Here is a 14,893-nt window from a genome sequence, read left to right as displayed (position 1 = left end):
CTCCCTAAAGTTCCAAGGTCTGCTTCTGAGGAAAGGCATGAAATAGAACTAATCGCAATTAATTATGTGATGGGAGTAATATTTTCTGTGAACTAAATATCCAAATGGTCTTGGGGCCACTGATGATAGTAAAGGAAAGGCCTTCGATTTCCGAGTTAGGATAATAATATTTAACGTAAGGGAAAAGAGAAGAGAAAGGGTACACTTACTATGGTTATTTTTCTTCTGCCACCTTTACAGGGTTTCCATTTGTTTAGTGATTACGTAAAAACAAAGCAAAAGAAAGCGAACGCAATGGTTGAGCAGCTCCTATGAACTGGGCAAGTGGCTACACACTGTGGCAACTCCTTATACACACCTAAACCCACTCACCTCGAGGAGCTAGAAGTCTAACAGGAGAATTAGGACCCGTCTGCAAATACCCAGGACGCCAGACCATTTCTCACCAAGAGAGAAGTCCCACACAGTGCTGCTGGGAGATCAAAAGAAAGGAAAGTGGTCACTTCTTGCTTCAATGGTCAAGGATAGCTTCTCGGAAACACTGAATCAGAAACTGTGTCTAATGAAGGAGAAACCCCACGAAGGAGACTGTGGCACTTTCCTATTGCTGCCACCACGAATTCCACAAACTTAGTGGCTTAAAGCAACACAAATGTCTTGCGTGGTTCTGGAGGCCGGCACGGATCTCGATGGCAAACACCAAGGCATTATCAGGGCTGAGTTCTTTCCTGGGGACTAGGTGGGGGAGTCTGTTTCCCATCCACTTGGGTTGTTAGTGGAATTCAGTTCTTTCCAGTTGTGGGACTGAGGTTCCTGTTTTCTTGCTGGCTGTAAATCGGAGGCTTTGCAAAGCTTCTAGAGGCCACTGCATTCCTTGGATTGTGGCCCTTCCTCTGTCTCCAAATCCTTCCCATCTGCCTTCTTCCACTTCTTTTTTTTTTTTTTTTTTAATTTTTTTTTTTTCAACGTTTATTTATTTTTGGGACAGAGAGAGACAGAGCATGAACGGGGGAGGGGCAGAGAGAGAGGGAGACACAGAATCGGAAACAGGCTCCAGGCTCCGAGCCGTCAGCCCAGAGCCCGACGCGGGGCTCGAACTCCCGGACCGCGAGATCGTGACCTGGCTGAAGTCGGACGCTTAACCGACTGCGCCCCCCAGGCGCCCCAATATCTGTAACTTTAATCACATCTGCGCTGTCCCTTCCACCATGTGGGGTGACACATTCTCGGGCTCCAGGCATTACGGTGTGGCCATCTTGGTGGGGGGGGGGGGCATTCCGCTACCTCCCCTATGGGGGTCGGATTTCAACCAGGAGAGAAACTGGGGAGAAGACAGCCAAGCTTGGCGAGACTTGGCAAGACACGATGTGGAGCCAGGTCACACCTACATGCACACACAGAGTCCGAGAGTGCAAGAGAAGCCTGGAAACACCTTTTTTCACTTCATCGCGGAGGGCGTCGATTATCCGAGAGTCTAGGCCTTGTTCGGTAGGCAGCGGGGAGCCCCTAGAGGTTTCTGAGTAGGCTGTATGCTAGGAAAACTAATGTGGCTTCGGGCTGCGAAGAATGGGTGGGAGACAGAAGAAACTGAAAGTAGGGGGGCCCATGTAGGCCCAGGTGCTGGCCTACAAAGGAGAGGGAATGGACACGCTGGGGTCTCCTAGCCCATCCTGCCCCTGTGCTGCGGGCCTTCTCTTCCGACCCGCCAGGTGGGAAGGTAATAACCCTGTGCTTCCTCAAGTCACTAATTGTGCGCTGACCTATTACAGCAGCAGACTTCGCCCGTTGAAAACGAGCCCCGCCCCCGCCCCCACGTTCCTTGTCCTCCAACCACTTTCACTTCCTCACCTTTCCAACTGCACGTCCCAGAATCTGCTTTGGTCTTTGCTGCCTCACTCGACGGGAAGTCCTCCCATCTAACATCTTCCCTTATCAGCCTCCCCGCAGAGCTCTCTGCTGAGCTTCCAATGACTGCTGGGTCTCTAAGTCCAATGGACGCTTTTCACTTCTCATTTTACCTCCCTTCTGAGTAGCTTACATCTTTGTTGATCCCTCCTTCCCTGAAACACTCTTCCCTTTGTTTCTGTGAAACCACGTTTACTTCCTGCCCTCTGGGAGCTTGTCTATTTCCCGTACAGGCTGACCCTGCTCTACATCACCGTGAAATGTTGCATTTCCTCAAAGGTCAAGTCTCCTTCCCCTCTCCCTCTACACGGTCCCCGGGGGCAAATTCTTGTACACCTTGAGCTTTAGGGACCACCCGCAGTACGCGCAAGAAACTCACCAGTTTGGACCTCCTGATCAGATTTCTCCTGAGTTACAAAGCCTTCCTAACACCTCCATTCACTTCACTCCACCTCAAAGGATAGCTCCAACACCAAAGCCCTGATCTCAGTCCATTGGTTGGACACTATGGCCCCCCAGTTTTGGAAGTTAGAAACCTAGGAGCCACTCCCTTCTCAGCTCATCCTGTCGTCCTTTCTCCATTTCATCTACTCTTTTCCATGTCCATTGCTACCGTCTTAGCCCAAGCTGTATCACTTCTCACCTCAACTAGTTTTGCCTCCTTTCTCTCAGCTCCCACTCATCCTTTCACTTAGCAGCCAGAATGATCTTTTGGAAACTCATCAGATCATGTCATTCCAGCAGGTCATTATGACCCTTTCACGACTCCCCATTGTTCTGAGTATAAAAACTAAATTCCTTAAAACGACCTGCAAGACCCGATGTAGCCTGACCTCTGCCCACCTCTCTGTCTTCACCCCCACCCCCCACTTCTGCATTCCGATAACAATGGCCTCGTTTTAATGTTCGAAATGGTGTGTGCCGATCTTTCCCCCACAGGGCCTTTGCATGGGCAGTTGTCTCTCTTGGAATGCTTTCCATCTTGTTAATTTCTTTGCATCTTTTACATCTCAGCTAAAGTGCTTCTTGATTTCTTAGACCAGGTCACATCCCCTCTTTTATAAAATCTCACGGATACTTGTGTCTTTTTATAGTACAAACCAGAATCCACAATTTCCATTTGTTTATAGCGTGGACCTGATTGTTATCTACCTCTCCGGCTAGACTCGCAAGCTCCGTGATAATGCCCATTTTCAGTATTTTGTCCCAGGTGCCTAGCACATCTGGGCACCCAGTGTTGAACCCAACGTTGAACAAATTAGGTACTTGTTGGAGAGAGTGACAAGCCTTGCATATTGTAAATGCTCAATAAATATTTGAATGAATATACGTGTTCCATTTGAGACCATTTTGACTTTGAAAGGTTGTCAAGACACATACGTGGAAATGTCCGGCATTGCTTGGAAGTGTGGAAACGAGTATGTGGGACTTTCAAATGCAAACTGTAACTTCTGTTACCCATGAACACACCCAAAATTCCTCTTTAGGCAAAACACCAGAGAGAAATGGTAGGCAAACTCAAGATCTCCTCCTTTCTTTAAGGTTACCTTTCGGTGTAGACATAAACCTTGCTCTGTTCTTTCATTGTGTGAACCCTGGGAACCGTGATAATTTCCACCAGAGCGTTATCCTCTCTTCCCCTCCCTCTACCTGAGCTCAGTTTAACTTTCTCTCACCTCCCGTGATATCGCACCAATATTCTTTCAGCTCCTCTCTCCCACCCAGGTATTAATTTGACAGAGCGATGCCATCTGGTCTTCTCCACTTCTCTGTTTACTTCATGGCCCTATTTCTCTAACATTCTCCCTACTCTCTTCATTCTGTCCATTCTCCGCATGCCTGGAATACCAGACTTTCCCATGACTTTGCTGCCGCCCTTCTCCCCTTCCAAGTATCTTTACCTCAAACTTTAATTCTTTCTCTCACCTCTTCCTGAAGGGTATTAGCTCTGGGACATTTTTCAAGTTTCGACCCCACGCCAAGAAACTCTTTTTGTCCTGGGGTTACCAGCTATCGAATACAATCTGCATGAGTGCTTCCAGACTTTTACAGATTTCCCTTTGCTCTTTGAAATTTGGCCGCCTCTCCGTCACTGGCCTCCTTCCACTTCTGCATGTGAAATCGCCTTATCATCATCTCATCGTGGTTTTTACTATCAAAACCCATTTATCAAGTATCTGAAGATAACACACTCAATTGTTGTTTTGTTTTGTTTTTTCAGATCTGATTAATGAAACAAAATGCATGGTCTTAAAAGCAACTGTTCAATAACAACCAAGATGACATTTAGTAATTTTAAAGTTAAAAATAGACCATGAAAATGTTTCTTTTACAATTACCCAATTAAATAGTTATTGTCAATGTAGATTGGCTCAGATGTTTCCCTTTGAGAATGTTAATTTCGTTACCGAAATTGATTTTGTGGAGATCAGAGTTTTGAGCCTCACACTTTTAGTTCTTCCTAAAGCAAATTTTGCCAAGGTTCACTGCAAAAGATTAAATTAAAAATTTGAATGGAAGGTTTTAGAACATATCGGAGCATATAGACCTTGTCAGTGGGATTTGTATTTCAGTTACAGACACAACAACGCACTGCTCGTGTCTGCAGAGAAAATAGAAATCGCAGCCAACTCTACACGTAATGAGAAATAATAAATAGCTGGTGTTGCTGTCATAGCTCACTCGGCATGAAAAGTAAGCTAACGGGGGATGTGGTAAGAAAAGAAAATTTGTTTTAGCAACTCGTCTCTTAATAATGTGAAGTGTCAACATAAGAATTCTCTAAATGCAGAATGTGATTTTTATCTTGACAGTGTTTCTTTGAGGTCTTCTGGGAACAAATCTTCTTAAAGTCTTGAGCAATCCTGACTTATGCAATCGCATACTTCATTACTCATCTGAGCAGCAGAGCGGCTGCTATGCGGAGAATGAAGCTGTGCTCGGTGGTGTTGGAGGGCTGGAAAGGCAGGTCTGTGGACACTGGCCAGGGGGCCACCCTGGGAGCCTTGCTGGGACCCTGGGCCTTCCCCTAAAGATGCCCTAGCGAGTTTCATCAAGTTTTCCAGGAGGTCCTGTTTTCGAAAATGGTGAAAGCAATTAGAAATAAGCTAAAATCAGAGAAGATGATTTTAATATTCGAAAACACACATAAGAATGCAAAATGAAAACTTAATACTGGGGATTTTCCCCTCTGGTATCAGAACTGTTTTCATTATTGTGAAACATAAAAGTTTATACACTAAAAAAGTGGTGAAGATGGTAAGTTAGATGTATTTTACCAAAATTATTATTATTTTTTTAATTTGGAAGAAACCAGAGCACTCGGGTGGCTCAGTTGGTTGAGTGTGTCTGACTGTTGATTGCGGCTCAGGTCACGATCCCAGGGTCGTGGGTTTGACTCCCACATCGGGCTCTGCACTGAGCATGGAGGCTGCTTGAGATTCTCTCTCTCTCTCTGCCTCTGCCCCTCCCCCCATACTATCTCTCTTTTTTAATTAAAAAAAAAGTAAAAAATTTAAAAAGAAAATAAAATTTAAAAGAAACCTGGTGGTAGAACCCAATAAGTAGGTTTGTATTAAATAAAGGCTTTTACAAAATGATAAGATATGAAACATTACTGGTCATTCATCTACTGCCTACTAATCTATTACTCTCTTAAAAACAGTAATAATCTACTTGTATCGAAGTCTGACTTTCTACAATATAAACCCTTTGGGAAATGTCCAGAAACTGAAGAAGCAAATGGCCTTTTAACAATTGAAACAGCCATCACAAAGCCCTCGTTCCTCCCTGCAGAGGAAGACTTCTAGGAATAAGTTCCATCAGCTGTTTCTGTACATACAGGTTTGATAAGCTAAGTGATCTTCCTTACCTAATAGCAGATTAAAAGCAAAACAATGAGTAAGGTATGGTACGTTACTAGAGACTGGGGTCTCGACAGCAGAGTTAAAATACGAGCTGTTCACCCAACAGAAGCAAAACAATTAACTGCAAAAAAAAAAAAAAAAAAAAAAATCCCTCAAAACAACCCAAACAAACAAGGAGAGGAGGAATGGGACTTGTTTAATGCGTAAGAGCTTCAGTTTGGGACGATGACATTCCGGAGATGGGTGGTGGTGATAGTTGTACGACGTGGAGATAACGCCACTGAACAATACACTTAAAATTAGTTAAAATGATGACTTTTATATTATGGATATTTTATCATAATTACAAAAAAGGGTAAAAAAAAAAGAGTTCATCATTGAAACAGAGTCTCCAACTAACAGAGCTGAAATGGTTAATCCTTTCTTTGGAAGTTGCTACAAGTTTGTAGAATGGAACAATCCAACCAACCACGAACCAGAGATCTCCTTGGCTGACCCAAAGTCCTTGGTTCGGAGGAAAAGGTGGTACTTACACTTTGATATTTGAGATATTAAAGTGCATTCAAGAGCACCTGGGTGGCTCAGTCGGTTAGGCGTCCGACTTCAGCTCAGGTCATGACCTCACGGTTCGTGAGTTCGAGCCCCGCGTCGGGCTCTGTGCCGACAGCTCAGAGCCTGGAGCCTGCTTCGGATTCTGGGTCTCCCTCTCTCTCTGCTCCTCCTCCACTCACACTGTCTCTCTCCCTCTCTCTCTCCTTCAAAAATAAACATTAAAAAACTAAAAAAAAAAAATTCCGTAAAGTGCGTTGAATACATTCAAATTGATAGTTAAGACGTTCTTTGTATGTAGTCTCAGGGGAAGAATATGGTTCCTGTTCCCGTGGAATTTATAAACTACTCAAGGAAACAAAATAGCTGGGTATAAAACGAATTAAATCAGTGTGCCTCATCTTCCAGTTTTGTAGGCCTTTTAGGACCGGATGCTGCGTTCCAGGCACTAAGGCACCAAGAGGCTGAGCCATAATCATTCAGGTTTCTTGCATTCAAAGCCTGGGGAAGGGGTGGGGGGCAGGTAGGTAGCCTGATGGCATCCTCCTCGGGTGCCTCAGTGAGAACCTCTAAAACATCCTGGCCTCACAACCGCGGGGGCCCTGCCTGGGAGCGGATTGCCCCTCGTGCTCGCAGTGGCTGCTTCTCTCTGCTCTGGATGCTGCTGGAGACATGCCTTTGAGCTCTCGTTCCTCCCTCTAGAACGCCCGCTCCTCCTCCCTCAGATGAAGCATAAGGGAGTTATTTGGTTTCAGCTTCCTTCTTTATAAGCACACTATAATCAAGACTTCCTGAGACCCGTGTTTTTAAGCTTTGGAGCCAGATCTACCAAGGTTTGAATCCCAGCTCTTACTTCTTGGGTGAGTCACTGGGACTCTGTGTTTTAGGATCCTCTTCCAGAAAATGGGGTTCATAACATAGTTGTCTAGAGGATTAAATGAGATAATACACAAATTTAGGGCAACAGCTGCTACAGAGTAAGGACGCACACATACATCTATATACATGGGATGTTAATTATTTACACATTGAAACATTGCCACTGCGGTAGGCCTCGTGCTCAGCTGGACTTGTGTTCTCTCCTCCTCTTCTCAGCTCGATGAATTGTGTGGATGTACTTACTTAGTTGATTATTTAACTAAACATAATTTTTGTTAACTATTCTGTTTAGAAGTATTAAGAACTATCAGACAGAAACCACCTAAAAGGGTGAAATAGGTGACCGAGATTAAAGAGTACACTTATCACGTTGAGCACTGAGTGATGTATAGAATTGTGGAAACACTATATTGTATACCTGAAACTAATGTAACACTGTGTGTTAACTACACTGGAATTTAAAAACTTACAAAAAATTTTTAAAAAATGGGGAACTGGGGTGGCTCGGTTAGGTGTCCAACTTCGGCTCAGGTCATGATCTCATGGTTCACAGGTTCGAGCCCCGCGGCGGGCTCTGTGCTGACAGCTCAGAGCCTGGAGCCTGCTTCGGATTCTGTGTCTCCCTCTCTCTCTGTCCCTCCTTCACTCATGAGCAAGCACGAGCATGCGCACACTCTCTCTCTAAAATAAAAACTTAAAAAAATTTTTGTTAATTAAAAAAAATTTTTTAAATAAAGGAAAATCAAGTACATAAAAAATAATAAAATAAATGAAACAAAAATCACCCAGAATCACTAAATCCAGAAATTACAACTTTTAACATTGCTGCATATTTTTCTGGACTTAAAAAGAAAAAAAAATACGTATGTACGTATGTTTAAGTTTTTTTGTATTACATGTTATATAATAGATATTTTTGTATGTAGCTTTTGAAAATAAATATATACACTTATATTATTTTACAAAATTGGATAGTGTACTCTATTATGTCACTACAAGGCTGTCAGCTCCAGCAGGGGATAAATCATGTGGTTTTGCTCTCCATGGTATCCCCAGTGCCTGCTTTTAGCCCATGACTCATAGCAGTACTCAAAAAATAAAAAAACAAAAAAACCCAAAGGAATGAATGACTCCACATCAATAAACACATACCCAGAAAAACAATAAACATGACCATTAATCACAATATCCTCCTGCATAGGTGTGTCAGTTTCCCTAAGCAAGCTTCCATTTAGACACTTACTTGTTTCCACTTTGCTTCCCATATATATTTGAAAATTTTCAAAAGATTTTTTTCAAAGAAAGGCACAAAGGATAACACAGCACGCATGATTGAACCTACTTGCCCGGAATCAGCAAATTTTAAGGTTTTGACAGTTTTGCATCGCTTTTTTAAATACAAGAAGTAACACACTGGAGGTAAAGTTCAAGTCCTCATTCTTCCCTCCTCAGTCTGGTTTCCCTCCTTCCACGTAGGCAACAGCTGTCCTGAATTGGGTGCATCTTCTTGCAGTCTCCATGTCCATACTCATAAAAGTACGGGATCAGTATAGGTTCTGTGGTGTTTATTTATGAATACGGTATCATAGTATATATATAGTTCTGCAACTTACTTTTTTCCACTCTCCGATTGAATTCTCTCATTCATCCTTTGAAAAGTCTACAGCTAGTTCATTCACTTAGCTCTACTGTCATGTGAATATCTACCTTTTATTTTCCCACTATTCCCTATCGCTGGATATTTTACGTTCTTCTGGATTTTTCACTATTGCAAACAATGCTGTAACTAATTACAAAATTTTGTAAGGGTTTTTACACATAATTTTAAGGTCCACTGAATTCCTTTTATTTACAATATTTCTTTGACCAAAAAAACATTTTTTTTTTTAAATTTAATTATGTTGACATCTTTGAAGACAGCAAGGGCGGGACCTTAAAACACAGGCAAAGAAGAATGTCAACCAGCCCAGCCCGCTGGGGGCCAGGGAGGAAAAAGTAAGGTCGCTGGGGGAGTGAAGAGGTACACAGGTGAGGGCAAGAGGGATGTAATTACGGATTATCCGCGGGGGACTTAACCGCGCAAGATGCCCGGACAGAGTGCGGGATAAGACTGAAAAATAAAATTGAATTCTAAGTTGCCCAAGAATGGTTTCATGACCAGAGCTCAAAGCGGACAGAAAACAGGAGGGCTGTGTGGGAAGGTCCCCTGGAAGAGCTAAGGCAGAGGCAGGGCTGGAAGCCTAGGTGGCAGGGAGAGAGGCGAGAGCACAGCCTGACAGACCGGGGGCTGGTAAGGTCGTGAAAAACGTCCGGACACGATGACCTTCGTTACCGTTTCTTTTCAAATTAAAATTTTAAAACTTCACAAGAGTTTGTTAATGAAAAAGGAAACTGGAGTTGCTTTCACAACGATGCCAGTCCCTGCCATCACCTGCCGCAGTCTGTGCGTGGCAGGAAGTACGAGCTCACATCTGCGCACAATCCCTGCATATGCCCTGTACCGCATCCAGAGCTCCCAGAAGGAAAGACAGTCGAGGGGCTGGATTGCAAAAGTCACTTGCTGGTCTACGAGACCATCCACGTAGTCTTGAAACACGCGCATCGTGAGACACTTCCCGCAGACAACATAGCCGCGGCAGTGGGGCTGCACTGAATTCAAACTGATCGCATTTGGATACACATCCGGACGTCCTTCTTCAGTACTTGGTGCCACGGACAAACGGCCGTCTGTCCTCTTCTGCCCTTCCTCCGAGCAGCTGGCGTCTGTTTGGTAACTCGGTGGCTCCCTCGGGCCTGTTAACTTACTTTCTCCACCAAGGCTGGTCTGAGATGCCTAACGGCGGCTTTGAGGACGGAGTTACCAACTTTCATACCCGCGCAGTCGAAGGGGCAGTGCTGGAGCCGGGGGCGGGTGACAGAGCGGCAGAAAGGTCCGCGAGCGCCGGCGGGGAGGCCGCGGGCAGGTGGCGGCGGGCTGGGGCGGCCGCGACCGGGAGGCAGGAAGCGGCGGCGGGGCGGAGCGGGGCGGGCCGGCCGCCGAGCAGCCAGGGCCGCAGGCGCCCCGCCCGGGCTGGTATGCGGCCGAGAGTGACGCGGGAGGCGGGGTCACGTGACGCCCGTGGAATGCCAACAATGTAGCGAATGTCCCACTTGGGTCTGCGCGCTGGAACCTCGGCGTGAGCGCCCCGGGAAGATGGAGCAGCCGCCGCCCGCGTCGCCGCCGCCCGGGGCTCCCCCGTCCCCGCGGGGCCAACAGCAGCTCCAGCCACCGGCGCCCGGTCCCCCGGCGCGCGAGGCCCCGGAGCCGCGGGCGAGGACGCCCCGGAGGGCGTAGACCGCGCCCCAGGAGGTGAAGGGGCAGGGGCGGGGGGGCGTGCGGCCAGGGGGCCGCGGCGGGGCGGCTGGAAGTTTCCGCGGGCCGGCGGGGCCCTGGGGCTCCCCGCGCCCGCCCTCGGGCCGCCGCGGGCCGCGGCTCCGGGAGGGGCGCCCGACTCGGCGGGGCGGCCGGGCCGAGGGGCGGGGAGCGGGGCGGCCGAGGAAGTTTGTCCCGAGCGAAGCCCTGCGCCCTGCCCCCCCCCCCGCCACTCCCCCGCCACGGCCCCCGCCCGGCCCGGGCCCGGAGCCGCCTCCGCTGGCGGCGCGTCGTCGCGGGCCGTCCGGCGTCCGCGGGGCCGGGCAAGTTGGGAGCGAGCGCCCGGCCGGCGGGGCTGCGCCGCTTTGTTGTGCGCCGGGCGGCGGCGGCGGCGGCGGCGGCGGCGGCCGCGGCGGCCGGGCTCCCGGCGGGGCAGGGGCGGCCCCGGGGGGAGCTGGGCTTCTACCCCCAGGCCGGGCCGGGCGCGGCCGCGCGGCCCGACAGCGCCGGGATCCCGCGTCCACCGCGCCGCCGTCTACGGGGGCCGCGCCGTCGTCCCTGCACAGGCCTCGGCGTCGTGGCCTCGCGGGCCGTGCGCCCGTCCCCCCCACCCTCCTCCCAGCGGGCCGCGCCGCCCGCACGGCCCCCGGCGACGCCCGGCCGGCGCGCGCCCCGACCTCTCCGAGTGTGCCTCCGGGTCCTCGCGGGTCGCAGCCCGAGCTTCAGGGGCGCCTTCTCGGCCGCGAGAGCGGCGGCCGTTGCATAACCCGCCTTTCCTGCGCCCTAGTTTAGCCGACTTTCTGGAGCTCGTCTTTTCTGATGCAACCTCACGTGCAGTCGGCTCCCCTGCCGGACCCCGGAGGTGCGGATTCTGAGTTAAGGCGAGTTTTGCCAGTCGCTTCTGCGCAAGCCTGCCTTCGGAACTTCTGGAAGAGCATCAACCTCGGGGTGAAGTCTGGCGCGCGGGGTTGGGCGGGAGTGTCAGCCTGGAGCAAACCTGTCGTTTGTTGATTCCGGGTCCCCAGTGCCCCGGGGGGAGGAGGAGGGGAAGGCCGGTCCCCGAAGGAGGTGAAACTCACCTGACGGCGCGGGGGGCCCCGGTGTTGGAGGGCTGCTGGCCACCTGATCCGAGCCCTTCGAATTAGAAGGTTTTTTTTCTTCTTGCAAGCGTAACGGTGAAAGTACCCTTTATTTGTAGCTTTGTGATGACAAAATGTTAAACAAGAACTTTCACATTTTCGCACTGTGTAGGATATAAGTGAGCGTGCTCTCAATATAGTAGTAATCTAGACTTAAAAAAAATCGTTTAATAGTGCTGTTAAGCAGAGACTATGAGTTTGCAGATAAAAATTCAGGGGCCAAAGAACGCGGTTCCCAAAGTATTCGGCAAATACGTTACATTTTTACAGGAATGTTTACCCACATTTTACTAAGAAACTTAAATATACTGAAATTTGACATGAAAGTCACAAAATGTGTGTTGTCTTTGTACAAGTGTTCGGTTGAAAGTTTAGTAGATGAGGGGCCTTCCTTGAACAATGGCTTATTGTTAGGAAATTTGTATAAGTACATCTTGGTCCATATATTTAGTTGAATCTCGGGGTAAATCCCTCCACGATGGACCACCGATTTTGAGGGCTAAATCAAGAGACTAAGAGGCTTTGTATCTTTTAATTTTTTGTTTAGCGGCTGTTGTAGTAAGGTAGTAACAACAATCTTACAAAATAAGAATGCAGAGACTGTTTAAGAAAGTCTGTTTTAAATTATAATTAACAAGACACTACGTTATTCAGCGTCTCATAAAATTTGGACTCATTATCCAGGTATATAGAACACTGTTTCATGAATACACCAGCATTCCTTTGAAATTAAAATTGCCGAACATTTAACAAATCTCCGAATGTCAAGCCGTTTAAGATAGTATCTGCAGAGGACATCACGCAAAATTATTAAGGTCAATTACTAGAATCATGAAATTTTAGAATTGGAAAAGATTCTACCAGCCTCTGCATCTAGTTGGAAATGGTTTTGACCTGAGTGTATATTGGAACTCTACATGTTTCTTTCCTTAGCAAATCACAGGGTTGATGGGAGGGACTTTCCTTTGGTGGGAGGGGAGTGTTTCTACAATACTATGACTTGTTATTTTAAATGCTGTGTTGTAAATAGCCAGCCCTAGGCTCCTAGATCCCACTATTCTGGTGGGGGGCGGGGGGGGGGGGAAGGTGTTGAAGCTGATAAATTCGCCACAAACACTGGGTAGGATTCGGAAAGCTTGGGGGAGGGGGGGCGTTCTGCTTTGTATTGGAAAAACCAGACCAACACAGTTTTCGAAAAGCCGTTTTTATATTTTATTTCATGGTGATGATGTAAAACTTCTCAACAGTATTCCTTCCTGACCTCTAAAAAATGGCTTGAAGAAATACAGAAGAGAACTCAGCGTATTTAATTTGTCTTGGCTGTAAATCTGTTTAAGAAGGAGCAAGATATCCCGATCGGCAGAATGAAGGGGTCGGGCTTGATAATCCCTAAAGTGACTGACTTCCAGCTGAAAAAAGTCTCTGAATCTCCTTCCCTTTTAAAAAAGCCTATTGCTGGGGCGCCTGGGTGGCGCAGTCGGTTAAGCGTCCGACTTCAGCCAGGTCACGATCTCGCGGTCCGTGAGTTCGAGCCCCGCGTCGGGCTCTGGGCTGATGGCTCGGAGCCTGGAGCCTGTTTCCGATTCTGTGTCTCCCTCTCTCTCTGCCCCTCCCCCGTTCATGCTCTGTCTCTCTCTGTCCCAAAAGTGAATAAACGTTGAAAAAAAAAAAAATTTTAAAAAAAAAAAATAAAAAAGCCTATTGCTCAGTAATTCCTCTGGACAGATCTGGGCCTCTGTGGCACAAGTCCAGGGGTCACCGCTCCTATTGGCTGTCGGGTGGGTGATGCTCTAGGAAGCAGGCCATTATTACACACGGCGCCTTTGAACGGCTCCTGGTATTTGACCGTAGCCCTGCTCGGACCACCAGTTTCATTAAGTGTTAGCTATTCTCTCTGGATTGTTTTTTTTAAAGCAACTGTTACTCGATTTATCGTTTCATTTGGAAGTATTATTCAAACGGGTTAATAGTGGAAATAAAGATAATGTTGGTGATACTAAAATTAGGACAGAAATTTGACATTGCTGAATGTTGGCCGGTCACCACATGAAAACAAAACCTTATGTTGCTTACCATCTAGACCATGGCCACCTAATGGTGACAAGCAGTTTTTTAAGCTAATTAAATACTTCTCGCTCATGTGCTAACGTTTGACATTCAGAGGAATTTCTTGGAGGACAAGTGAAACATCTCGTATTTTGTAGCAGTGGTGTAAGTTTATGGACAGCTTGTTATTGTTCTATTTTGGCATAGTGTAGATTCTGTAGCCTCTAAGTTAGCAAGGATGGCAAAGATCTTACGGATGTAAGCTGGCTTTTGACTGGAGCGGGCCTTCGTTGGAGTATTGGCCTCCCTGCCTCCAGGCAGTTTTCCTGATGAGGAATGCTAAGGACCAGCGGGTTCCATTACTAATTAACCTCATCCTACCTCAGGAGTCTCACTCCTGTGTTTTCATTAAATGTACCCAGACGGTACCTGCCCCCTCCCCGACACTGTCTGCCTGTTCATCTTTCTCTTGTATGTTTGAGCCTTTTCACAGGAAGTTCCAGGCTCTAAGAATAGCTTCACACTTCCTTCATCAAATCCTAGCCCTTTAGCCTTTCCAGTTTTGCTGAAATGATCCTTTCTGTAACAGATTTTTCCCAAACAGGCACATGTACTCGGATTCTTTGCACAGTCACAGTGTTACCTCTGTCCATAGCAGGGGCTCTCAAATGGGATGGGTGTCCTGACTCCCTAGCTGGCGTGTGTCTGAAATTTGGAGGGGGAGGAAGCAGGGCCTTCCCAAAGATTGAAAACCCTTGCTCGGGTATGGAGTTGAAGATAAGGAGACCCATCCTGTACAGCTGCTTGCTTGCTGTTAGGAATGCTGCAAATAACGGATAATAAATTTATCTACAACCTGGTCACTTGAGTAATCTTGAGTACAGACTTCTGTGGCTCCATTTTTTTTTTATGCCGTTGCTCATAATGCATACATACGTATCCTACAGATATCGGGTGCAGAACTATAGAGAATGTGATGGTTTGTTTTTCTTCTCCATAGTAAGCTTATTTAGAGGTGAGACCTTGTTCCAATCTGGGTGAGACCTCATAATATCCAGCAAAGTTTTTGGCACACCTATGGCACTTCTCAGCCCACTACAGCCTTGTGATGGCACTGTTTTGGGGGGGAGTTTTCCCGGATCCCCAGAGGAATGTAA

At 47.3% G+C, this 14,893-nt stretch overlaps 1 protein-coding gene across 1 annotated transcript in view; it reads left to right on the top strand.

Moving 5' to 3' along the window:
- The first annotated feature begins 10,295 nt into the window (after positions 1-10,295).
- LATS2 (large tumor suppressor kinase 2) overlaps positions 10,296-14,893 on the top strand; it is a 68,406-nt gene continuing 63,808 nt past the window's right edge. Inside the window, exon 1 of the mRNA XM_030307665.1 lies at positions 10,296-10,548. The gene's annotated coding sequence lies outside the window, so the exon portion shown is untranslated. The remainder of the gene's footprint in view (positions 10,549-14,893) is intronic.

Source organism: Lynx canadensis, chromosome A1 (assembly GCF_007474595.2).
Source record: "Lynx canadensis isolate LIC74 chromosome A1, mLynCan4.pri.v2, whole genome shotgun sequence".
NCBI lineage: Eukaryota > Metazoa > Chordata > Mammalia > Carnivora > Felidae > Lynx > Lynx canadensis.
Note: the sequence above shows the minus strand (reverse complement) of the source record. Positions and strands in the feature narration are given on the sequence as shown.